This window comes from Talpa europaea (genome assembly GCF_964194135.1).
Source record: "Talpa europaea genome assembly, chromosome: 16".
Lineage (NCBI taxonomy): Eukaryota > Metazoa > Chordata > Mammalia > Eulipotyphla > Talpidae > Talpa > Talpa europaea.
The window spans coordinates 34,401,279-34,426,875 of record NC_140084.1 but is presented as its reverse complement, the minus strand read 5'-3'; positions in this window follow the sequence as shown (position 1 = coordinate 34,426,875).

Below are 25,597 nucleotides of genomic sequence, written 5' to 3'. Positions count from 1 at the left end.
TGGATAATTTGGGTGCACCCAGTATAATCATATAAACCCTTCAAAGCAAAGAGGCAGGCAGAATAGATGGAGCAAAAGGGAGAGAGGAGAGATTCAAACCATGAGTAGCTTTGACCTGCTATTACTGGCTTTGAAGCTGAAGGCGGCCAGAAATTAAGCTCTTAATCATTGTGTTGAACTGCCCTGCACCTATTTGAATACTTCCTATATAAGCCTTATGATTGAAAATAAATATCAACAGCTTCTGAAATAAAACATATTTGAAAGTTTTCAAATATAAAGGTTTTACATTTTTATTATGAATGAAGAGCATTGCAACAGTGTCAAGACCTGTTTCACTTTGGAACTTCAATTTCATTTGAATGCAAATATTTTGATGTAAAAACAATTAAAAAGATACTTGTCTTGATTCATGTTTACTCCCCTAAATTACAAAACTTTTCTTTCCTTCCTGAGGTAGCAACTGTCTGTAAATTTTTCTCCATATTGAGGCATTTGCATTTTCATTTTGAGAAAAATAGAAGGAGAGATATGGTGCAGATTGGAAATGGAATGAAATAGAGTATGTGTACTGGTTTTAAATGTTTCGACATTCATATTGTGTCATTTTTACCAGCTAATGAAAGGTAAAGTATCAGAATTTTTCCTTTTTCATTTCATAAAACAATGTAGTGTTTGCTGTAATAGATGTTAGTTGCTTAAATTCTAAATACCACGCTCATTCCATTTCCAATTTATGCCATGTCTCGTCTCATAAGGTACAAATCAACATACAGAATTTTTTAACTAATAATTTTAATGTTAACTAGGATGCGGCAAAGATTTGTCATCTACTGAAAACTAAGCAATACAATCTCTGTTTCCTGCATGTCAAACTGATGATTAAGACAACCGGACTGGGCCTCCCCCATGGCGCAGCGGTTGAGCGCTGATCTGGAAAGCTGCCCGCAGCTTCTGCAGCCCCCGTTCGATCCCCAGCTGCTGGCGAGGGTCCCACATGGCGCGCTACCTCTCCTGCTGCGCCCGTAGCTCCCCTCAGCAGTGTATTTCGTCGGTCTGCCTGTTCTGCTCCCCGCTCTGGCTCTGGTGAATTCTCTCACCCTCCCGAGCTTCTGACTGTACCCAGTGCTTGTGTAAATAAATAAATAAATCTTTAAAAAGAAAAAAAAAAGGACAACCGGACTTATTTACAGTTGTGGGTAAGGCATGATAGATAGTAAATTAAAAGGAAACATATTTGATCTTCAGACAGCTATCAGTTCAAAAGGAAGTTAAACATTGAACTTGGGGAAAAGACCTCATATTTGATCACCTTTTACCAATGTCCCCTGTGTACATCTGTATTGGTTCCCTCAAAGAGTGTGTGTGTTTGTGTGTATGTGTGGTCTAAAATATATTTTTTATAAATTTTATATCTAGTATGTTCTATTTTTAAAAAGTGATTTGGCTCCTGTTTCTCTGTCAGCTACAAATATACTTGTAGATTGAATCATTTATTCCCTATTCATTGGTTCCCCATATTAGAATTATGCTTTCTCTCTTTTTGTCATGGACTTCGCTATATCATTCATCAGAGTAGAATGGGCTTACTTGACCATCCTGTTGTTAATAGACAGGCCCATCTGACTTACTATGGACAATGAGAACTGGACCATTTCTAGCTCCCATTGTAGGGCCAAGAAACACTGGGCATCCTGTTCTTCCTCTGCTCCTGTTAAGAAAAATGCTTCCCATGTGTAGCTGCTGCCTCTCAGAATGGGTCCCAGAATGAATACTCAGATAAGGTTTAAGCACGACACACAGTGAAAAGCCAGCATCTCACTTGTGTAGCCTCAAACCTAGTCACCCAGCCACACCCAGGCAGGGTCAGATCTCCCCAAGACCCCCTGGACATGTCTCGGTGTCCTCAGTGGAAGCAGTTCATCAGAATCGGCCCAGCCTAACTACATGCACAGGAAGTAATAAATGCTCGTTGCTGGATGCCCTTGAGACCTTGTGCTTGTGTGATGCAGACTTGTCCCGGTTGTATGTTAGCACAAATAGCTTTAGACACCTTTGTCATTGTTTGAGTAAACTGTCCTTTATTTTTTTTTTGACATTTATTCTTTTAATAATCAATTTTTTACAACATTGTTCATTTTTAAACAATATTTGCTTCACCCCCATCGCCAGGTGTAGTCACCATAGAAGTTCCTTCACCAATGCACCCATGCACCATCACCAATTTCACTGAACATAGTTCCTTCTAGCTCCATCCACGTTGCTGTGAATGGCATGGGTTTATCTTTTTTGATTGCTGAATAAATCTGCCAAAGTTGACTCTAAAATTTCACCTGCTTTGTGAGGCACTGATCTCATGTACTCCTGACCCCCCCATAAGCACAGAACCTTTATTTGCCCTAATATCTAGGATTATAACCATTACATTTTAATGAGATATTTTGTCAGTGAATTTTTTTCTATAAGATGTTTAGTTACTGGAAGTCAGGGACTAAGTCTTATAAATCTTTGGGGCTACTATCTGTCACTGTGGCTTCTATATAGTTTGTGCTGAATAGACTTTTCCAAATGATGGCAATTGACACATCAACATGTGTTTTATTCAGTTCATGTCATTTTTTTTTTTTTTTTCATCTGGTATGTGCTCTGGCAAGATTCTGGTTTGGGAGGAAAGTAAGAACATCTGACCCATTCAAAAATAGAAAGTGTCATTTTCTCCCATCCAAGTACTAACCAGGCCCGACCCTGCTTAGCTTCCGAGATCAGACGAGATCGGGCGCATTCAGGGTGGTATGGCCGTAGACAAAAGTGTCATTTTCTTATCCAGCCATGAGTGAAAATATTATCTTAATTTCCAAAAGAAGCCTCATGTTCCTTTTTTTTTTTTAAGTCCCCAAACATAATAGAAAAAGTTGAAAAGGCTTCCTTCTTCTTAATGCCTTGTGATTTACTGGCATTTTCAAAATTCCATATCCTGAGATTTACTCCAGCATTTTTAGCATTAGTGTAGTTTTGGGAAAACTGGTGTAAGTTTGGCAGAACTGGTGACTGGGGCTGCTGTTTGCTATATTTGCTAGGAATCTAAGGAGTAAAGCTAAAAAAGGTTGCATTATTTGAGTTTTGATCAACAGAGCGGTGAAGAAAAACTTACAGAGCTACAGCTTTCTTTTAATGCAATCCCTAAGCAAAGATTTCAAACAGAATTTGAGTCAGGTTACACCTTGTCAGATAGTTGGTGAAGCTTTTTGGAAAATAAGATGGAAATGATTCCTAGGTTAATTTTTAGTTTTAGTAAATTATAGTCTGAGAGTGAGATTTGTAATATTCATGGAAATTACTAATCATTTTGTATTTTTAAATAAGTTAAGTTTTTGTAGATGGCTGATGTGTGCTTGTGAATTCACATTAGATATTAATATCTGAGTATCGATATATCCATATTGATTGTGTTTATAGGTTATCTATATTCCTGCTTTATTTTTATTAAGTATATCTTAGTGAGAAAAATTTAAATTTATGTTAATTCTTAGAATTTTTGTAGCTTTGGCTATGTAAAGATGGTTGCTATGTTATATAGTACAAAGATGTTTATAATAATTGTGAACTGTGATATTTAACATCAAAATATCTTCTTCTTTGTCACCTATACTATTCTAGGTTTGTATTCTCCTTTGATAGTGTCACTACATTATCCCTGCCTTATCTTAACTCAGTCTTCTTAGACCTTCTCTATTCTACTATTCATTTAGTTTTAGGTATTTCTTTTGTAAATAGAACACAGTTGGGTCTTTATGAGTCAGAGTGAATACAATTCTTTTAATAGGCAAATTAAACTGATTTGCATTTATGGGTAATACTAATGTGCTATGTATTAGCTCTGCCATATTATGTTTTTCTCATAATTATATTTTTATCCATATTTCATAGTTTTTCTGCAAGACCTTTTCTTTTTTTGATATTAATCATATTTGTATTAATAAATTTTATTTTTATATTCCCCATACAATTGCAACCCCCTTATTTTGACCCCAATCCCTCCCCTCCCCGCCCCCCACCTCCCATAGAGTGTCTCTGGTTCATAGTTGTTTGTTGATTTTGATTTTCACTTTCTTATAGTTATTCATTTTCCTGGTCCCTTATTTAAGTTTTCTAGATTCCTGCTATGAGTGAGACCATCTGGTATTTTTCTTTTTCTTTTTGGCTTATTTCGCTGAGCATGATCCCTTTCAGCGCCATCCATGTTGCTGCAAATTGCATGTGTTTATCTTTTTTGAATGCTGAGTAATATTCCATGGTGTATATGTACCACATCATCTTGATCCAGTCGTCTATTTTGGGGCATTTGGGTTGTTTGCAAAGCTTAGCTATTGTAAACAGTGCTGCTATAAACATAGGGGTGCAGGTGCTCTTTGGAATTGATGTTTCTGTGCCCTTAGGGTAAATCCCTAGGAGTGGAATTGCTGGATCATATGGAAGCTCTATGTTTAGTAGGTCCAGAAATCTCCACACAGCTCTCCATAGTGGTTGGACCAGTTTGCACTCCCACCAACAGTGCAGGAGAGTTCCTTTTCCTCCACATCCTCGCCAACATTTGTTGTTGCTAGTTTTTTTTAATATGTGCCATTCTCACTGGTGTAAGATGGTATCTCATGGTAGTTTTGATTTGCATTTCCCTGATTACAAGTGATGTTGAACATTTTTTCATATGCCTGTTGGCCATTTGCATTTCCTCTTCAGAGAAGTTTCTTTTTAGCTCTTCTGCCCATTTTTTGACTGGATTATTTTCTTTGTTGTTGTTGAGTCTCATCAGCTCTTTGCAGATTTTTGTGATAGGTCCTTTATCATTAGTGGTGTGTGCAAAAATGTTCTCCCAGTGGGTGGGGTTTCTCTTTGTTTTTGTTATTGTCTCTCTCTCTTTTTTTTTTTTAATAGAGGCATGTTTTATTTATTTGTTTGTTTGTTTGTTTTGTTTATACATGCACTGGGTACAGTCAGAAGCACAGGAGGGTGAGAGAATTCACCGGAGCCAGAGCGGGGAGCAGAGCAGGCAGAAGGACCGAAGTACACTGCTGAGGGGAGCAGCGGGCAGCAGGAGAGGTCTGCGCGCCATGTGGGACCTTCCTCTGGTGGCCGGGGAGCAGCCGGGGATGGAACGGGCACCGCAGAGGCCGCGGGCAGCTTCACAACCCAGCGCTCAACCACTGCACCACCAGGGAGGCCCTGTTATTGTCTCTTTTGCTGTGCAGAAGCTCTTTAATTTGATGTAGTCCCAGCTGTTTTTCTTTGCCTTCAGTATCACTGCTTTGGGTGATGTGTCTGTAAAAATGTCTTTGATGTGCATATCACGCAGTGTTTTGCCTATATTTCCTTCTATGTATTTTATGGTTTCAGAGGATTCACCAGAGACAGGGTGGGGAGCACAACAGGCAAATTGACTGAAATATGCCACTAAGGGGAGCAATGGGCGAGATAGGAGAGGTCTGCTGTGCCATGTGGGTTAGCTCCCTGGCCAGGGATTGAACACAGGCCAAAGTGGTGATCTCTGAAACTTAACCCCTAGGTCACCACGGAGGCAGGCCCTTCATTGCTCTTTAAGTTTTCAGTTTATTGTAGTATTTTGGAAGCTGTGTATTTTCACTTTAGTGCATACCTATTTATTTTATGTCTATTAAGTTTCATTTATTCCATATTTTTGTCTTTAAATTGTCACTATTTAATTTGTCATTTATTAATGATGTCATTTAATACTCTTAGAAAGTATTTAGTTTATCCTACTTTCCATTCTTCACTTTTCTCTATTTTTTAGTGGCATTATTTCAACTTGTCAAACGTGGATAACTTCTATATCATACAATATATTATTCTTCCACCTTCATGACACCTTGGTTTTAATTTTATAAATGCAATATCTAATATTAATTATAGTAGTAATTAATATCATAATGCATTAAATGCTCATCACTGATCCTTTGCTTAATTTCCCCACAATCTTTTGGTTCCATAAAGTTCATGTTTTTGTAGATTTCTCGAGATCATGGCTTCAGAATTCTTCAAAAATTTTTATAAATAGCCCTGATATTTGAAGATAGTAGAGGGGATAAGAGCATAAAGCAAGCTCTATGTGTACTTTTACCCCTTCACTTTCTTGAAAATATTTCTCCATCACCCCTAGTCTAATTCTTTTCTATCTGTAAGCTGTTTTACTCTTTTGCTGGAAGTCCTAAGAATAGTTTCAAGGTCTTTAGAGAATACAGTTTATACTGGTATATATCATAGAGTTAATCATCACATGGCATTTCTTCCTGGTACATGGTAGGCTCTTTATGTTAATACAGGTTTTATTTTATTTTTGGAAGTGTTTCTATTAAAACAATTTTATTGCATTATCTTAACTTCCTCAGACACTCCAATTATACCTGAGGTATGTTTTTGTGGTCTTTAATTTCGACTATGTTTTCTTATAACTTTTCACAATTTAACTCATTGCATTGATTGCATTTAAGTTTTCAATATTTTCTCAATAACCTTTTAATTTTTCATTCAGATATTTTTATGAGCACTTTGTATTTTAGTAACTTTAATATGATTTTTTCTTTTATTTCAGGAGATCAACAATTCCTATTTTACTTCTGCCCTTTTTTTGTCCATTTTATTTTTGATTTTCAGATTTCAGATTCAAATTGTTTTCTCATCTCTAAATGTTTCTGTATACTTAATTCAGTATGAAGTATTGTGTTATGTATATATGTCAGGTTTTTGCTGTATGTAATACATATACACAGTTATATTACATGAAGAGTGTTGATCCCTCTGCAATTTTATGGTCATAGCTGTTGGTTTGTAATGGCTTAGAAGATTTCTATTGCCATTAAGAGTGCCTTCTTCTGCCAGAGTAGCAAAATATTGTTTGTTTGGTTTTTTTTTTTTTTCTTTCAGGGTTCCTGGGAAGAGGTTCTGTGACCTTTGATATCTTTTAATTTAACTTGCAGAATCCTGTATTTTCTTCTTTTGCTTTCCCCCATATCCCGTATATTCTGCCCTTTTCTTTTCATACCTTTCCCCAAACACAAAGATTTTTAATCTCTTTCTTGCTTTGATCTACCCATATGCTTTAAATATTTTCACACAGAGGGAGAACTTTCTCTTTCTAATGTGCTTTTAGAAATAAAAAGGTCAAAATGTAGTTCCTCTACTTTTTCTTCAGTGGGTTTTTTCTCAAACGGTACTTACATTTCTAAATACTTCTAACAGGAAGCATAGAGAAGACCCACCAGAATTTGATGTTTCTTTTTCTGCTTACATACAATTCACGTTTAGTTTTCACAATCTTTTTGATAGGTTGTCTGATATCTACTTCCTAATCTTGCTAATTCCTTGCCATGGATAGTACTCAGATAACAGGTTCACCTCATTTACTTCCCTTCTCTCAGGAGTCATAAGCCTGTGCTGCCTCTTGTACAATATCTGATTGAACAGTTTTTACTCACAGTATTTCTGACACCAAGTGTATGTTGTTTATTTCCTCTATGTCAACCAATTCTCCAACTGTTTGGATACCAATTGATGTCATGCAATTCAGTTCAATTCTGACACTAACAGTCCCCACAGGTGAAGGGTTCTGTCCCTCTAGATGGCACCCAGTGTAGACATCAGTCCCAAGTCCCAAGTTGCCACCTGCACTTCCAGTCAACCACCTCCTCAGGTTTGATAATTTGCTAAAGTGGTGTCCATACCTTCAGAAAGTACCTCACTCTTACTGATGTATTACAAAGAACAACTCAGAATCAGTTAAATGAAAGCGATGCGGAGGGGAAGGTATGGATGAGAGGTGCATGGACTTCCTTTTCCCTTCTGAGTACGGCACCTCCATGTGGTCAGCAACCCAGAAGCTCTCTGAACCCCGCTACATAAAGGTTTTATTGATGTTTTATGAAGTTAGCATGAGCAATTAATCAGTGATCATTGGTGATTAACTCAACTTGTAGCCTCTCTTCCTTCACTGACTGTCAATGATGGGGTTGAACCCCACAACCTTCTCATCATTCCTTGGTCTTCTTTGCAGCCAGCCTCCATCCTAAAGCTCTCTAGGATTTCATCAAGAGTGACTTCTTTAATACACACACACACACACACACACACACAAAATCCCTTTATCACTGTAGAGATTCCAGGGTTTTAGAAACTGTGTGCCAGAAATCAAGGATGGAGACCAAATATACAAAATACCAACAATGGTTATTTTATGTATTTTGTCTAGTTTCCTTGTTATTTACTTTGAAGACCTGAATCAGCTAGAACATTATAGCAGAAGTGGAAAATCTGGGCTACATTAATTTTTCAAAGCTTTGTAGGTGATAGTAATGTGAAACTCACTCTAAGAACCACTGCTTTGGTTTCACAAGGAGTGAAAAGATGAAAGAACATAATGATTATCCTGATAATTAAGAATGCTATAAATAGCTAATAGTCATTGAGTGTTTATTGTACTGTAGTTGTTCTAAGCACTTTGAAATATGAATTAATCAATATTAGTCTTTCAGGTCTCCTTTAGTGAAATCTTATTCAATCTAGTTTAAGTAAAAAAGAAATCCCCAGCAGTGTATGGGAGAAATATGGGAGGCTCTCTTAGCAACTAAGCCCAGGGAAATCAAGGTGGACACTAACCACATATTCCTCTCTTCTTCCTTCAGCTTCTTCCATCCCTTGCTTCATCTCCCTCCCACCCTACCTCCACCCCTCCCCAAGAGATACCTTGAATCAACTCACTAAAAAATGATGGCATATATTAGCGGACATCAGAAATCCAGTGACACAGGTCTCCAGGTTGTAGGATTTAGGTGCTCACCTATTTTACAAGAACCTTAATTTTGTGGATTTTTTGTTTGTTTGTTGGTCTGTTCTGAACAAAAGTTCAGTGTTTATTTCCTTTTCAGTGTATGCTGTTAATAACTGGAGATGTTTCATGAAGAACATGGAAACTCAACATGCAGAGGATGAAAACAGATTGCTTCTTCCCAATAAGGGAAAACTTCCTGGTAGAACACTTTTCATAGTTCTTTGGTCAGAGTTAGGACACACGCCCACCCTGGAGCCAGTTACTGGCCTGAGATTCTCATGACATCCCAGGCATTTCTGGTGGATTTCACCAACCAATGGAAATCCTTTGAAGAAAGACAAAGGTGTGTACAACAGCTGCAGCAGGGGACAGGTACACTGTCATAAAAGAGGGGCGGAACTCCAACGGTGTTATGACTATTAGAATCCCCTTGCACAATAGTGTATTCAATATTTAGTGTATATAACTAACCTGCTCAAAATTATACAGGTAGGGGTAAAACAGAAGGCCACCACTGACTCCAAAGCTGAAGCATTTAATCAATATCCAATCAAATGACTTTAAAGTTGAAATCTTTATAAGCCTATAATAAAGTGAACAATAATCAGCTCCACTCATTTCACAGGTACCTTTATTTTTTTTTTAGTATATATATATATATATATATATATTTTAAAGATTTATTATTTATTTATTTATACAAGCACTGGGTACAGTCAGAAGCACGGGAGGGTGAGAGAATTTACCAGAGCCAGAGCGGGGAGCAGAGCAGGCAGAAGGACCGAAGCACACTGCTGAGGGGAGCAGCGGGCAGCAGGAGAGGTCTGCGTGCCATGTGGGACCCTCCTCCGGTGGCAGGGGAGAAGCCGGGGATTGAACCGGCGCTGTAGAGGCTGCGGGCAGCTTCGCAACCCAGCGCTCAACCGCTGCGCCACCGGGGAGGCCCTCACAGGTACCTTTAGTTAGCAATGGTCATCTGCATTTTTCTGGTAGTCATTTGTGTATTAGAGTCACCAGGAACCCAGGAAGATACCCCAGGCCTTTGCTCAAGTTCCCTTTGAGGAACTTGCAGTGTGAGAAGGATCATTCTGTGCGTTCAAGTGATAATTTGAGAAGACAGGCATTCTCCTTTTGAAGTGCAGAGCTGGTTCTCTGTTTGTACCTAAAAGGCAGGTCCGGGGGCAGAATGAAGTGACCACAAAGGAGAAAGGCCACATGTATTGTAGCCATGAGAAATCTTTATGGCTAAGTCAGCTCTTTGATGTTGGCAAAAGTTTCCTTAGTGGGGGCCTCCCTGGTGGTGCAAGGGTTTAAGCACAGCACTGTGAAGCTGTCTGCAGCCTCTGTAGCATGAGTTCTATCCCTGGCCAGGGAGCTACCCACATGGCGCAGCAGACCTCTCCTGTCTCGCCTGCTGCTCCCCTCAGCAGTGTGTTTCAGTAGATCTACCTGTTCTGCTCCCCACTCTGTCTCTGGTGAATCCTCTCACCCCACCACCACCCCCACACCTCTGGCTTGTACCCCAGCTCTTGTATGCATAAATAAATCTTAAAAAGAAAGAACCTATGCAGACAAGGAAGGAGTTTCCCAAGGATTATTAGTAGAAATGCTTACTCAAGTGACCCCCCCCCCATGAAGGCACTCATTGCCCCAGCTATTGAGAATCAGGGTGTGGGCTTCTGGGCTCAAAGCTGAGTGCTATGTCAGGAGTTAGTTAACCTTGACCATCCCCAAGGATGGTTGACTATCCTTGGTTAACTAACCTTGACTGGATGGTTAACTAACCTTGACTGGATGGTTAACTAACCTTGACTATCCCCAAGGTTAGTTAACCTTGACCCTCCCCAAGGATGCTTTCTCTCTGGGCACAACTTGAATTTTAAACAACGAGCTGTGTGTGAGTACAGATATCTAGCCATCCTCCCTCAATTTGGGACAGCTCTGAAGAGCCCATCCAATCCCGAGCTCTTTTTAAGACTAGTTGAGGCGTCTACTGTGACTGCATCATAATTCAGCCTCCCTTTCCCCTCATCCTGCTGCCTTCATTCCTTCACTTGTTTGTTCTCAAGGCAACTTGACAATAAATTTACAGCATGCAAATCTCCCTCTAGATTTTTTTTTCCCCTCTGAAACCTGACCTCAGAAACTTCATCATTAGTAACACTCATCTCTTAGAAAAAGCATTTCCCTGGGAATGAGAGTTTTCCCCTAGATGTGGGACTTTCAGGGCTTACATACGAAGAGTACCAGGCAATCCAGGATGATTGTCCACCCTACCTTAATGCTACACTTGTTAAGGTCTTTGCAAATTCCGTAGACTGATGGGGCGAGGATTCATGACATTCTACCACCATAGGCATTGAGGTTCTTTGCCTTCTGATGATCTGAGAAAAGCATCTTTGTGTTTCTTTATCTGTCCCTGGTGACCAGAATCTTCACTTTCTATTCCACTACAGATCCTCCTTGTGTACTACTGACTGAGTAATCTTCCTGATTTGAAACCCTAATCAGGAGATAGACTCCTGCCTATTTTAGAACCTTGCTACGTTTCTTCAGCTCTTTTACTTCGTCCTCTAAGCTGCTTTTAGATCTTTCTAAATTGGAATTATGATCATGTCACTCTGGTTCGTCTGTTTTCCTGGGGAAAGAATAAGAGGAATGTTAGCAGATGGTCTGAAGTCTTTGCCACCGTGGTGGTTAATCTTGAGGCCACAACCGATACACATATTCTCCTTCCTTTACTACACATTTTGGATGCTACTCAGTCTTAGCTAGAACCTCTGACTGTTGCAGGTGCCTCACCTAGTCAAGTGATCCAGACCTTTAGCCTAAGTTGATCTTAGCTCCTGGTCACCATGTCCCCTCTCAATCATGGCTGCTTCACTTGTCATCAGATTTGGACATTGGAGGACTAAGAAATGTGACTGTGGATGTTTTGAATATGAAACACATTCTGTGTTACGTTATGGCCTGAGAGCAGTCCTATCTCTTCCCGATAATCAGAGTCAATTACTCTGGCCAGGTTGGTGATTCCTTTTGGACTGCTGATTCTTGGCACACGCCTCTAAAGTAACCAGATGGCAGCTATAGTTGAAAGTTGAATGTGATTATGTCTGTGTCCTCTGGCAAAAGATCAGGACCTCTAAACCTGTAGAGTCAAGAGTTTCAGTATGGGAAACATAAACTCCCCTAATGGATCACTGGGAGTATGATACGGATGGTTATTCCTACTTTGACCCCATGTTTCTCAGATTCATACTTAAGGAGTATACTGGAAGATGAAGGTCATTGACTCAGGGTATATACTGGGCCCTGATGGATGTTGTCCCATATAGTCATCGGTGATCTCCAAGCTCTATTACAGTAATTAGTTTCATGCTTTATTAGCCTGCCAGCTTATATGCTGCTATGTACTAGGACTAGTGGAGCCCAAGTATTTGACCACCGCCATAACACTTTTGTTCTAAGGTAGATTCCTAGGTGTCAACTAATGTCATGCAAACTTCATTGATGGTGCAAACATGGTAATTCTTAGGCAGTGGGGCTGGCTGAGAATTTATGGACAGGAAACGGGCACCCTTACCTCCCAGAATATCTGTCGTCTTTGGGAACAGTGACCCCCAGGGTCTTCCATGCTGAAAGTATAGTTGGGTTGAAGTGGCAGGTTGATGTTCTGAATGATGACTCAAGGGCTCAGCATTGGCCCCAGTTATAACTATTTGTTACAGTAGTTAGGCCAGTTTCGGTGAGTGAGAGTCCATGGTCCCATGTGTTATTTCCATCCCAGCCACTATGGCTAAATCCATAAGACCATTATTCTAGGACTGCGATGGTCTATAATAGAGACATGCCAAGGTCAGCTGGGCAGGTCATGCTGTCTCCTTTGTTATTTAGTGCCTCTGCCATGGTTGTATTACTTTCCTATAGCTGCTGTAACAAATTGGCACAAACTTGATGTCTTAAAACTCCACAAATTTATTATCTTATGATTCTGGAAGTCAGAAGTCTGAAATGGGTATCATGGGGCTAAAATCAAAGTGTCAGCAGGTTCCCTTGGGAAGATTTAGGAGAGAATATGTTTGTCCGCCCTTTCTGGCTTCTAGAAGCTAATAGCATCTTTTGACTCGGGATTGCCTGCCAGCGATCACATCCCTCCAATTTCTGCTTCATTCACCACATCTCCTGGCTGTAACCTCCAAGCTTTTTTTTTTTTTCATCTTCTAGGCAGTCTCAGATAAACCATGGCTCCCCATCTCAAGATCCTTGCCTTAATGACATGTAAAGTCATTTTTGCCATATAAGGTTAACATTGACAAATTCCAAGGTAGCATTCCCAAATTCCAAGGAAGTGACACCTTGAGGCAGGGAGCATTATTCCACTTATCACAAAGAGGTACAGTCTGTTGGGCATTAATATGTAATACAGAGATGCCTCATTTGTGTGTTCACTTCCACCGATCCATTGACCTACATGCTTGTATCCTGTATCTCTTTATCTTTGATTTTCCTATCATTTTCTTTCCAGGTATCAATCATTGTCCTTAATGAAAGTTATTCCTTTCACAGGAATGATTTTTACATTTTTCTTTCAGTAGTATGTCCACTGATGTCTTAGTGCAAAACACACACACACTCTCACACACACTCACACCCTGGCCCAAGCCATCTGTGACTTAAAACCAATTAGCGCTTTGGTGTCAGAGATGTGCTTAAGATTTTAAATGGTATGCCTATTTTCTTGCAAGGCAAGACTTCTGAATCATTTTCAAGCATAGGGGAAGAAGTACTGGTCCTTAATAAGAGGAAATGGCACTCTTCTCTAGACCTAGAGATTTCAGAGAGATCTGGGATTCAAGATTTTTTTTTTAAAGATTTTATTAATTTATTTATTTATTTATACAAGCACTGGGTACAGTCAGAAGCATGGGAAGGTGAGAGAATTCACCAGAGCCAGAGTGGGGAGCAGAACAGTCAGACTGACGAAGTACACTGCTGAGGGGAGCAGCGGACCCCGCAGGAGAGGTCTGCGCACCATGTGGGACCCTCGCCAGCAGCCGGGGATCAAACCAGCGCTGTAGAGGCTGCGGGCAGCTTTGCAGCCCAGCGCTCAACCGCTGCACCACCCAGGAGGCCCTGGGAGTCAAGATTTTTAATATGGATGACACAGAAATCCCTATCTTATGTCTTTGCCTTTATTCCTTCCTAATGAAGAGCAGACATGGGGACAGCTGAAAGGGAGAATTCAACCTCCTCTGTGTTGAGATACTCTTATAAATAATCTCTGTGCCTGAACTTCAGCTTTTTTTGCCCGCCAAATTGAAGAAACTAAAATCTCTTTATGTGCTGCATTGGCAGTTCATCAGCTTTTACACTTCGCCTTTAACTGTTGATTACTCACCCTGACTATCACTATCTTATTTGGTGCATCCTGTTTTCTGATGAAGGTCATGCATACTTTCCCCAAACTTTATTAATGGCCTGGGTAAGCCTTCTACTGCTATCCCGTCTCTGTTTTTCACAAGTGGAAGTTTAAACTATGGCTCCACTCCAGCATGATGGCGGGTAGATTCCAAGCCATAAAATATGAACATAATTGATTCCTGTTACTTCTAGAGAGAGGTTTTGTGCAGCTTTTGTACATGTCTCTAGTCTTTCCCTTCTCCTGCCTTAGTCACTTAGAAGGGGCTAGTGTCACAGATGGTGTGACTACAACATGGTCTATCAGCCTCAGACCATTGGTGATGGTGCTGGGCATTCATGGAACATTTAAAAGTAAGCAAGGGATGGGATGCAGTTTATTGTGTTGTGTACAAGATTTGGGAGTTGTTAGTTGTCACCTAGGCTATGTAGTTTACTAGAGGAAGAGTTGTAAAAAGTGTAGGTAGCTGTGAACATGGGCAAGGATCGTTAACATATAGAAAAGAATTAACATATAGAGAAAGGACTATGGAGCATTAACATATAGAGAAAGGAATATTTTGGTAAAACCAGTTTGGTTGAAAACAGTCTTTCTGAAATTAAAAGCAGAAGTCATATAGCCGAAAAACCATAGAAATGAGTAATGTGAAGAGGAAGTCCACAGTAAAAAGGACCCTTTAGATAAAAATCATTATAAGGTTTGAAATATAAAATCAACCTACCTACCTACCTAGGAGAGCCTTCCAAACTCAGATATGATATTGTCAATGATGCACCTGTCCTTCATCTGTGCTCTGTATTTCCCTGTAGAATCCTCTGTACTTGCTCCTTAAAAAGAGTTTTAATGTGCTCTTATAAAATTTCCTGCTTCAGAGGGGCAAATTCACCCCCCAAAATGCAAAGCAAGCCATGATTGCCAGGACTTCTAGAGAATCCTCTTACAAAAATACTTTACAGTTATTCCTGCATGAGTAATATCTTTCCAAAACAAGCAATAAATGCAAAGTTTGTACCAGGGAGTGCAAATGGGTAGTATCACAAGGATTACTTAACTCAGCCACCATTATTGATGTGGCAGAATTAAAGTCGTCAAGCTGTAGTTACATTTTTCAAGGACTTATAAAAAACCTTTTAGCTCCTGTCATGGTTCAAGTAGTTGGCAGGGCCTGAATTTGACTTTGAGCTTCAGATTTGGAAAATCAAGGAATTCAAGTAAATCTCAGCCAGCATCCCTTAGCCTCCTGTGGCTTTCCCCTCAGACTATAAATGGATTCTGTTTTTGAAAGCAAGCCCAGATTTCCTTGAAATGTGTTCCAGTCTCTTGAAAATCACTAAGGGCATATTTCAAATGAAGGCTGTGCCTTTACTCTGCACCCTCTTTTTGGAGTGTCCTCTTTGTAAGCATTCCAATTCCCTTTTATGAGTTCATTCCACTCTTGCTGAGTACATATCATGCCCATCATTACACATTTCAGCCAGACTCCCCAGATGAACTGCAGTCTGACTTTCCATTGGCTGTATGTCAAAAGCAAGCTATTCAGGGTCAACTTTCTTGAAAAGATCTGCCAACTGGTCTACTGGCCTTCTTCATACCAGTGGAATTACAGGAATCAACAGAAAGGATGAAGGTCAAAACTGTGGCTCCATTTCCTTTCAGGACACCGCATTTTGCATCTTTTAGGGGATCCTTCCTTCCATTCTAAATGGACACTAACTAGAGATTTACAGTGTTACTCTACAGACCACTTCAGTCATTCGTTTCAAAGATGCAATCATTCATACAATTCTAAATACCAACCATTTCTGTTACCGTGATTATTTTCTTTGGTTCTGTTGAAGGGAGATAATTACGTCCTTCTGTGGGACACTCACCTCTACCAATACTACTAAAATACTGGTGCATCTGTGCTTTTGGCAAACATCACATTTTTATTTCATATTGAGCCTGTATTCACCCCAAAATTCCTTAGATATTTCATATGAATAACTGTTCATCTACCTCTGTCTCCTGTTAAATAGACACATTTTTTCCTCCATATGTGAGTTTAGGACTATACATTCATCTGTGTTACATTTAGTCACTTCAACCTATCAAGATATGATTTTTGTCACTTGATATATTAACTATCCGTTCTAACTTTGATAACCAAAAAAAATCTGATCTGTGTTCTCGTTCAAGTCATTCATCAAGATGTAGAATAGAAGAGATCTGAGAATGGATATTTCATCACCAGAAATGAGCTTCCGAGGCCTTGGTGCCCTACAAGCATTCTTTTTATTTGGCTATCCACCTAATATATATGTATATTTGATTGATTTATTTTTATATGTTTTAGATCATACTTTATTTTTGTGCAATGATTGCTTTCTCCTCTCAGGTGTAGTCCCGTAAAATTCCCACCACCAATTCACTACCCATGCACCATCACCTTAGTCCCTTGTGCTCTTCCCTCCCTTGTTTTGATCCCTCTCCCTCCGCCTCCCCCACAAAATGTCTCTGATTTATAGTTGTCTGTTCCTTATTTGGTTCCCCTATATTCCTCCTATAAGTGAAACCATTTGTTACTTCTCTTTTTCCTTCTGGCTTATTTCACTGAACGTAATCCCTTCCAGCTCCATCCATATTGCTGTGAATGGCATGAGTTTATCTTTTTTGATTGCTGAATAGCATTCCATTATGTATATATACCATATCTTCTTGATCCAGTCATCTGTTCTTGGTCATTTGGGTTTTTCTGTATCTTACAATAGAGCTGTAGTAAACATAGGGGTGCAGGTAGCTTTTCAAATTAATGTGTCCTTTGGGTAGATTCCTAGGAGTGGAATTGCTTGGTCATGTGGTAGCTCCATTTTTAGTATTTTGAGGAACCTCCACACAGCTTTCCATAGTGGTTGGACTAGTTTGCATTCCCAATAGCCTTGCAGGAGAGTTCCTTTTTCTCCACATCCTCGTCAACATTTGTTGTTGCCTGTTTTTTTTTTTTTTTTTTTTAATATGTGTCATTCTCACTGGTGGTTTTGATTTGCATTTCCCTGATTATGAGGGATGTTGAACATTTTTTCATATGCCTGTTGGCCATTTGCATTTCCTCTTTGGAGAAGTATACTTTTAGCTCTTCTGCCTATTCTTTTTGACTGGATTGTTTACTTCATTTTGTTGACTCCTGTGAGCTCATTGTAGATCTTTGTGATCAGTCCCTTATCAGTTGTATGGAGTGCAAAAATTTTCTCCCAGTCAGTAGGTTGTCTCTTTGTTTTGGTTAATGTCTCTTTTGCTGTACAGAAGCTTTTTAGTTTGATGTAATCCCAGCTATTTATCTTTTCCTTCACTTTCTTTGCTTTGGGGGATGAGTCTTTGGGGGATGAGTCATTGTGTTTTCCTAATAATAATAACAATAAAAATACTATGAAAGAAGTGTTGTTTACCATTTTCATAGATGAGGGAATGAGTGCTTAAATAAGTTACTGTTAGCAAGATCCTATCATGTAAATCAGTATCTATTTCTTAAGTTTTTTCTTTTCCTGTTCCTTGCACTTTACACACCATCCTTATAGTCACTCTTCGAGGATTTTTTAAAAAGATTTATTTATTCATACATACAGGAATTGGGGCTCAGGCCAGAATTGTGGGCGGTGAGAGGATTCACCAGAGACAGTGGGGAACAGAACAGGCAGACTGACTGAAATACACTGCTGAGGGGAGCAGTGGGTGAGTCAGTAGCTGTGCCATGTGGGTGCTCCCTGGCTGGGGACTGAACCCGTGCTGTAGTGGCTGCGGACAGCTTCATAAGTTGTGTCTTAACCAGGTGTGCCACCAGGGAGCCCCTCTTCCAGGATTTTTATACCTTTGCTTTTGCACATATGTTCCTCTTTTCTGGATTCCTTTGTCCTCTCCATCATGTTTTCAAATAACAGTCTCTGACAATGCCTTCAATATTAATTTGAAGTCTTTTTTTCCACTCTCCAAGTTAAAATAAAACCTATTACTGTGAGGATAGGCAATATAAGGCATGCAATAGTCTAATTACAATTTCATTAAATAATAATACTTGGCACATTTTATTTAATCTTTTCAAAACACTTAGAAGTGCATGTTATTACCCATTATACAACTTAAAAGACATTGAATAAGGCCACAAGAATAATAAGGGAAAGAGGCCAATGTTTATTGACAAGTAGAGGCAGTATGGTAAGAGCTGTGACAGATCAGTGAAGTAAACGTGACCCCTTACCATGGTTTCCAGGCTCTCCACTGGCCCACAGCTCCTCACCCAGTCTGCCTGCCCCCTTGCTCATAGCTCTGGCCTTCCTGTGCCTCTTCAGATCAGTCCAGCCTGTTTCCATGTAAGCACTCCTGTCCTTGCTGCTTCCTCAGCCTGGTGTGTATGATTTCTTTTCATCTCTGTCTGCTCAGTTGTCAGCTTTCATGGCTACTCAAATGGAGATATTTACCTAGTTGCTAACTAATGGTTCCATCGTAACTCTACTTCGCAACAAGCACAAATATGTCACTCATCTATGAGTATTCACTCTGTCTCCTCTTCTAACATCAAAGTTTCATAAGGACAGATACTGTATCCTTACATAGTTTTACTTATGACTGTATCTCCAGGACATACATAGTAGGTGCCTAATACATTTTTGTTGAAGGAACCAAGACTAGAGAATAGGGAATAAAAGAAGCATGGAGAAGGGACATCTAAATCTCATGAAGAGTAAGGGAAATTTTTTCTGGATGAAAGGGCATGATTATTACAAAATAAATCAGGAAGCAGATGATCCAAAGCATGGAGGTGGATAATGCACCATGGGAGATCTCTAAACCACAGGATATTTTGCAGCCTCCACCCTCTACCCCACGCCAGGGAACTTTTGTCAATATCTGGAAATATTTTTAATTTGTATCTCTTGGGAGGAGTACTAGTGGCACCTAGTGGGTAGAGGCCAGGGATGCTGCTTGGTATCCTACAAACACACACTCCAGACCTGCAGGAAAAAATTAGTCACCCCCACAAAAGTCAAGAGAGCCCAGGTTGGGAATCCCTGACAAAGACTGGTGAACTTTCCTCAGCAACATTCAACCTCCCAGTTTTTAAGTCCATTCTCCCGGCTTCCCCCTCTCTCTCATTTCTCTCTTTGGTTGCTTTGTCTGTGGAATGCATGGAAATTTTCCACAGATTTATGAAACTTCAAAGCCTCTCAACTTCCATGGAAAAACCTTGGAAGGTTAGGCTTGCACAGACCTGAAGATTCTGTTGCTCCGAATGGGAGAAGGCTGAAGGTTCATACTTTCAAGGAGGCAGGGTTGCCTGAGTGAGGCACTCCAGGTAACTTAGATTCTGCAGAATCTGATGCAGAGACTATCCTCTGTACTTTATCTGTCTGGCCATGTCCTCCCTAGTGAGTTCAATAGCCCTGAAAAATTAGAATTGGCTCAAATCAACCAACTCAGCTATGCATGAGTACCAAGGGGTGCTTTTTCCTTTTATTCGACTTGCAGGAAACCAACTTCAATAGATTTCATGGTCTTTTGAAGCCTGGGGGATGTCCCCCCATACTTTTGTCTTACAAAACCCTGTAAAAGTATGAAACAAAGGTTGATGCATTTTAACCTATTTGAGCCTATTCATTTACAGCAGACTGGTAGAAGATGCTGGGCACATTTCATTTGTAATGATTTAATTCTAATTAGTATTTATACAGTAGTGTCATTCCAATAACACACTGGTAAATGAGAGCAGAAATGTATTTATTGATTCACGCATGAAGAGCACAACATCATGAATTCAGATGTTGAGATAGCTAGATAGATATGTACCCACATATTTTCTACATTTTTCTCACATTCTTTGATTATGATCCTTTTTTTATGTTTCATACTGTGATAATGAGTCTTCTAAATTGCTATTTGTAATAAATTTTGAGTAAGATTATTCACTTTTCTTTGTATTTTCTATTGTATGCTCTGAGTGTGGGACCCTACAGAGAGCTACAAATTGAGAGAAACAAACATTTTACAGAAAACAGACCTTCAGAGCTTTGGAAAGAGCAAAGAATTGACAATTTGGAGGGCTTCAAGTATGCCAAGTGGCCATCATAACTCACTCAACATTTCAAAAAGGGAAAAACAAATCAAGATTTGAAGACTTTACAGAGTCCTTTGTTTGCTGAGATGTTTTCATTGTGTGTTGGCTCTAATTATTGTTAAGATTCATTTTAAGAGCAACTTATCTCAATGAAATTTGTAATTTATGAGAAAGACAATTTGAAGTCATCACAGTTTCTAAATGAGATTGTTGGACGTGAAGGTGCTATCTCCTATCATGAGATTCGCCAGTGGCAGAGCTGGGATGAAAACTCTTGTGTCCCAATACCTATTCCAATGCCTTTTGCACTTTTCCACACTTCTGAAGGTCATAAGAGTGAAAAGCGATGGGTAGTTCATGTCATCATTCTTTGGGACAGTTTCCTTTGAATGTTTCACTTGACATAGAATATGGAGGTGTCATGATTGAAAAGAGATGAGAGATCACCTATTTCTATCCGTCAATTTCCTGAAAGAGAAAATGATTCCTAGAGTAAAGGATGCCCTTCTTGCATCTCCAAATAGCTTGATTAGTATTACACCTTTTAAATTAGTTAAAAAAATTTAAGATGTATAGTGAGCATACATTAAATTTTTATGATGAGCATAAAAATTTAATAAGATTTACTTATTAATATTATTTACTTATTTAATATATATTAAGTATTTTTTTTTTAAAGTGCGGGTTGACAACACTGTGTGCAATTCAGAAAAACAGGGTCCCATCTCTTCAGGTGTATGTCACCCCACCACACTCACCACCCTGGTTCAAACAGTCTCCCACCTAGTCCATGGGGCCCATTCCCTCCTTTCCTCTTTGCCCTGTCCCTCCCCACTCTGGTAGAATTCATTTTGCAATCATTTCTAGGGTTTGTTTTTGGTATGGTGTTTCTGACTCTGCTTTGTTTCTCTTTGTTCTGCATATGCGTGATGCCACCTGGTATTTGTCTTTCTGCTGCCCTATGTCATTTAGCATGAGCCTGTGCAGTTCCATCCATGGTGTCACAGATGTTGAGTTCATCTTTTTTTTTTAAAAAAAAAGATTTACTTATTTATGCATACAAGAGCTGGGGTATAGGCCAGAGGTGCTGGGGGAAGGGGAGAGATGATTCACTAGAGACAGAGTGGGGAGCAGAACAGGTGGACTGACTGAAATACACTACTGAGGGGAGCAGCAGGCAGACAGGAGAGGTCTGCTGTGCCATGTGGGTAGCTCCCGAGCTGGCCATGGATTGAACTCGTGCTGCAGAGGCTGTAGATAGCTTCACAGCGCTGCTTCTAACCCCTTGTGCCACCAGGTAGGCCCCTGAGTTCATCTTTTCAAGTAGTTGAGTAGTAGTCCATTGTGTGTGTGTGTGTGTATATGTGTGTGTGCACGCGCATGTCACATATATATGCCAAATCTTCTTAGTCTACTCATCTATCTGTGTGTGCTTGGATTCCTTCCAACAATTTGGCTATTGTAAACAGTGTTACAATGAATATAGGAGTGTATGCATCCCTTCAAAGTAGAGATTTCACATTTATTGGGTAGATACCTAGGAGTGAATTGCTGGATCATATAGTCGATCTATTTTTAATATTTTGAGAAAACTTCATACTGTTTTCCACAGGGGCTGGACCAGTGTCCACTCCCACCAACAGTGCATGAGGTTTCCTTTTACTTCACATCATCAGTGACACTTGTTCTGGATGTTTTATCTATTTATTTATTTTTGTATTCCTCTTACTTCTACCTGGGTCCTTTTTCCATTGGCATCTTTGAGGGGACTGATTCAATCTTCCATTTGATCTATTCTCCTTCTACTGCTTTTTCAAGAATATTTTATCTTTCCTATTGGTCTTTTTTACGTCCTGTACCTCTGTGATTTTTTTAAAGCTTCAAATCTAGTTTCCTGACTTTATCATAGAGATTTTGAACTCTGATAGGAGCTAAAACCGCCTATGTGTTTGTGGTTGCATTTTGGAAGGTGGTTTTCTCTTTGTGATGTGTATTTCCTTGAGGTGTCCAGGTGTCATGTGCTGTATTTTTCTGTTTGCCCATTTTGCTGCTTTTGTTTTTCCTGTTTCTTTTTTTTAAGATTACTTATTTATGCATACAAGAGCTGGGGTGTAAGCCAGAGGTGCAGGGGGAGGATTTACCAGAGACAGAGAGGGGAGCAGAACAGGCAGATCTACTGAAAAACACTGCTGAGGGCAGCAGCGGGTGAGACACCAGAGGTCTGCTGTGCCATGTGGGTAGCTCCTTGGCTGGGGATCAAACTCATGCTGCAGTGGCTGCTGATAGCTTCATAGTGCTGAGACTTAACGTCTTGTGCCACCAAGGAGGGTCTCCTGTTTCTTTTTAAAGTGACTCTAGCAGTAACTTAGAGATTTACTTACTTCTGAATTCTTTATATATAGCAGGGGGTATTGGGGTTTTATTTTTTTGCCTTCTGTAGGTCAGCAATCTGATCTTAAATCTCAGTCAGGGTAGAGGAGGGTACAGATACTGGTAGGAGGGGTACAGGCTACTGCCTCATGCCTGTGGCCCCTCCTCTCTGGGCTTCCAGTCCCGAACCTCTGTGGACTGCACATTGTCAGTGAGCTGCACAAAGTTAGTACCAGTGTGATGAGTGTGGGGGACACATTATGTTTGTTCTTTTCACAGGGGACCTGGCCCCCTGTGAGTACCTCATCTCCTTTGCACGTAACTCCCCTCAGTCTGTAGCGTGTGCCTCACCTACTGAGCTCTCCCATCCCTACGGCCCCTGGCAGCATGGCTTATAAGGCAGCTTTCTGTGTGAGCCCCAGAGCCCTAATCATCTCAGAGCCACCTGAAACACTAGAGCACAAAGAGGACCCACGATCACCCCCAGACCTGGGCTACAGCTTGCTCCTCACCCCTACACTCAGCACATGGATGGGGTAATCCAGGCTCCGCATAGCACTGCCAGCATCCCGGGGCCCAGTGCTCACAGATGCTTCCCACCGCCCCTCCATCCAGGTCTGTCCCACTGTCAGCTCGGGGTCTTCCGCAGCAGCGTCATGGCGTCGCCTGGTACAGTTTTGATACATGCCAAGACTTTAGAATAACAATATAATATACAAGGAGACTTGCTAAAATTATAAAAACCAGAATGTGCAAGCATTGCATCAGAACATATCGAATACTTAAGAAGTTTCACATAAAAGCTTTCAACCGCCAATATTAACATGCATACGTCTGCTAAACATTTTCCTCATGTGACAGTGCTTCCCATTAAGTTCCAGATAACACCTACAGGTCAAATTCATCTACTGTCTTTCCCAAGGACAGGGAGAAATTTTATGGGATGTCTCAGGAGCTCTATTGAGAGGTTCATATAATTTCCTCTAATCAGCCAAACACAATAATCCCAGTTTTTTTTTTTTTTTTTCTAATTTAGATTTCTGGGAGATTTTATCATACATATTGGGGGGGGACCCATTTAATTACTCAACATTGACATTTCAGATATCAAAGCTTCAACAAGCCTCAGCCAGCACAACACTGACAAACCTTAACTTATTTTTTTTTTTTAAAGATTTATTTATTTATACATACATACATACAAGCACTGGGTACAGTCAGAAGCGCAGGAGGGTGAGAGAATTCACCAGAGCCAGAGCAGGGAACAGAGCAGGCAGAAGGACCGAAGTACACTGCTGAGGGGAGCAGCGGGCATGGCAAGAGAGGTCTGCGCGCCATGTGGGACCCTCCTCTGGTGGCCGGGGAGCAGCCGGGGATCGAACCGGCGCTGCAGAGACTGCGGGCAGCTTCGCAACCCAGCCCTCAACCGCTGCGCCACCGGGGAGGCCCAACCTTAACTTATTATTGTGAGTCCATAATTGGAATCATTAACCTTTAAAACAACCTTAATTTCCCACTTCCATGTTACCCAAGTTTAAAGAATTCAGCAAACTCACCTTAGGATGCCGCTTCTTTGCAGTATATATCCAACTGAAATGGCACAGGTAAAAAGGAGAAAAAAAAAACATTAAAATTGATAACAAAACTTCAAAGACAGACATGTTTGAACCCAAATCATTAAATTCAAAATTAGTTTTCATGTTAACCAGAGATTATCCCAGATCACGCTTCCTGGAAGCACCTATATGGTTCCCATTATATTTCTAAACGAACCATCATAGCAATTTTTATATCCTCTGGATGCCAGAACAATTAGACACAAAGGGGAAAGATGTAGAAACATACAATATTTAGACACAGACAGATCCCTCAGTTTTCACTAAACCCACGTGGACTCTAAACAACTGCAGTTTTACTTGTATTCACAAAGATCCAGAGCTTTCTCATGGCTGCTTTGTGAAGAGAACCCCTAATTCCTTGAGGCTAGATTCTTCTCACCACTGCTGAAGTGAAAGGCAGTTTTACTCACATTGAAGAAGCCAGGCTGTTAGTCCATCATACCCACACATTTGCCTACAAAACAGTTTGCAAAGAGATCAAAAGTAAGAACAAAACATAAGTCCATACACAAAAACCTCAGAAGAACCAAAGTTAAAATAACCAAATAATTAAAACCCAAAACCAAAACCAATTTCCTTCCATGGAGTCAAAGTCAAAATCCCAAAATTTGAGGAGCATGAACAGTAGAGATCATGCATCCTATATACTTTAAATTTTGGAAGGAGAAAAATTAGAATATTTACCAAGAAAAGCTCATAGTCTTATCATCTCAGGGTTCCCAGTGTTTGCTAGGAAGCTCATGTTGGGGTATCTAGCAATAGAAGCCAAAAAATACGTAGATTTTTGTCCTTTTCTAAATTAATAACTCTAGTCTTCTGGTTCACAAGACCCCAGGGTCTTGATCGCTGGGTTGTTAGGGACTTCCTTCACACCAAAGTGATGTACCAGGGGCTTATGTCTGCAAGTGTCAAAGTATGAGTGGATAGCAAAGCTTCCTAAAAACCAGACATTTCTCTGACAGTTGACCCTAGTCATGTCTACTCTGCCAGGTCTCCCTCCCCTGATCTGGAAGGATGTGGTGTTCATCTTGAAGGTAGAGAAATCTTAGAGCAAGGTGCAGAGCAACAGCCCAAATCTCCTGCTGTGCTTTACATACTGTTTAATTTCCTGCCTTTTCTTGCTTTCCATCTGGGACCTGTCCTTACAATGTCCTTCTTTCTTGCAATAAATTCACTGGTTCTTCCTTCAAGGTCTACTTCTGCTTTCTCTCTGAATCCCTCCTCTCTTTCTCCTAAGCCCTGGCCCAGAGCTCTTTTTTCCTCCAACA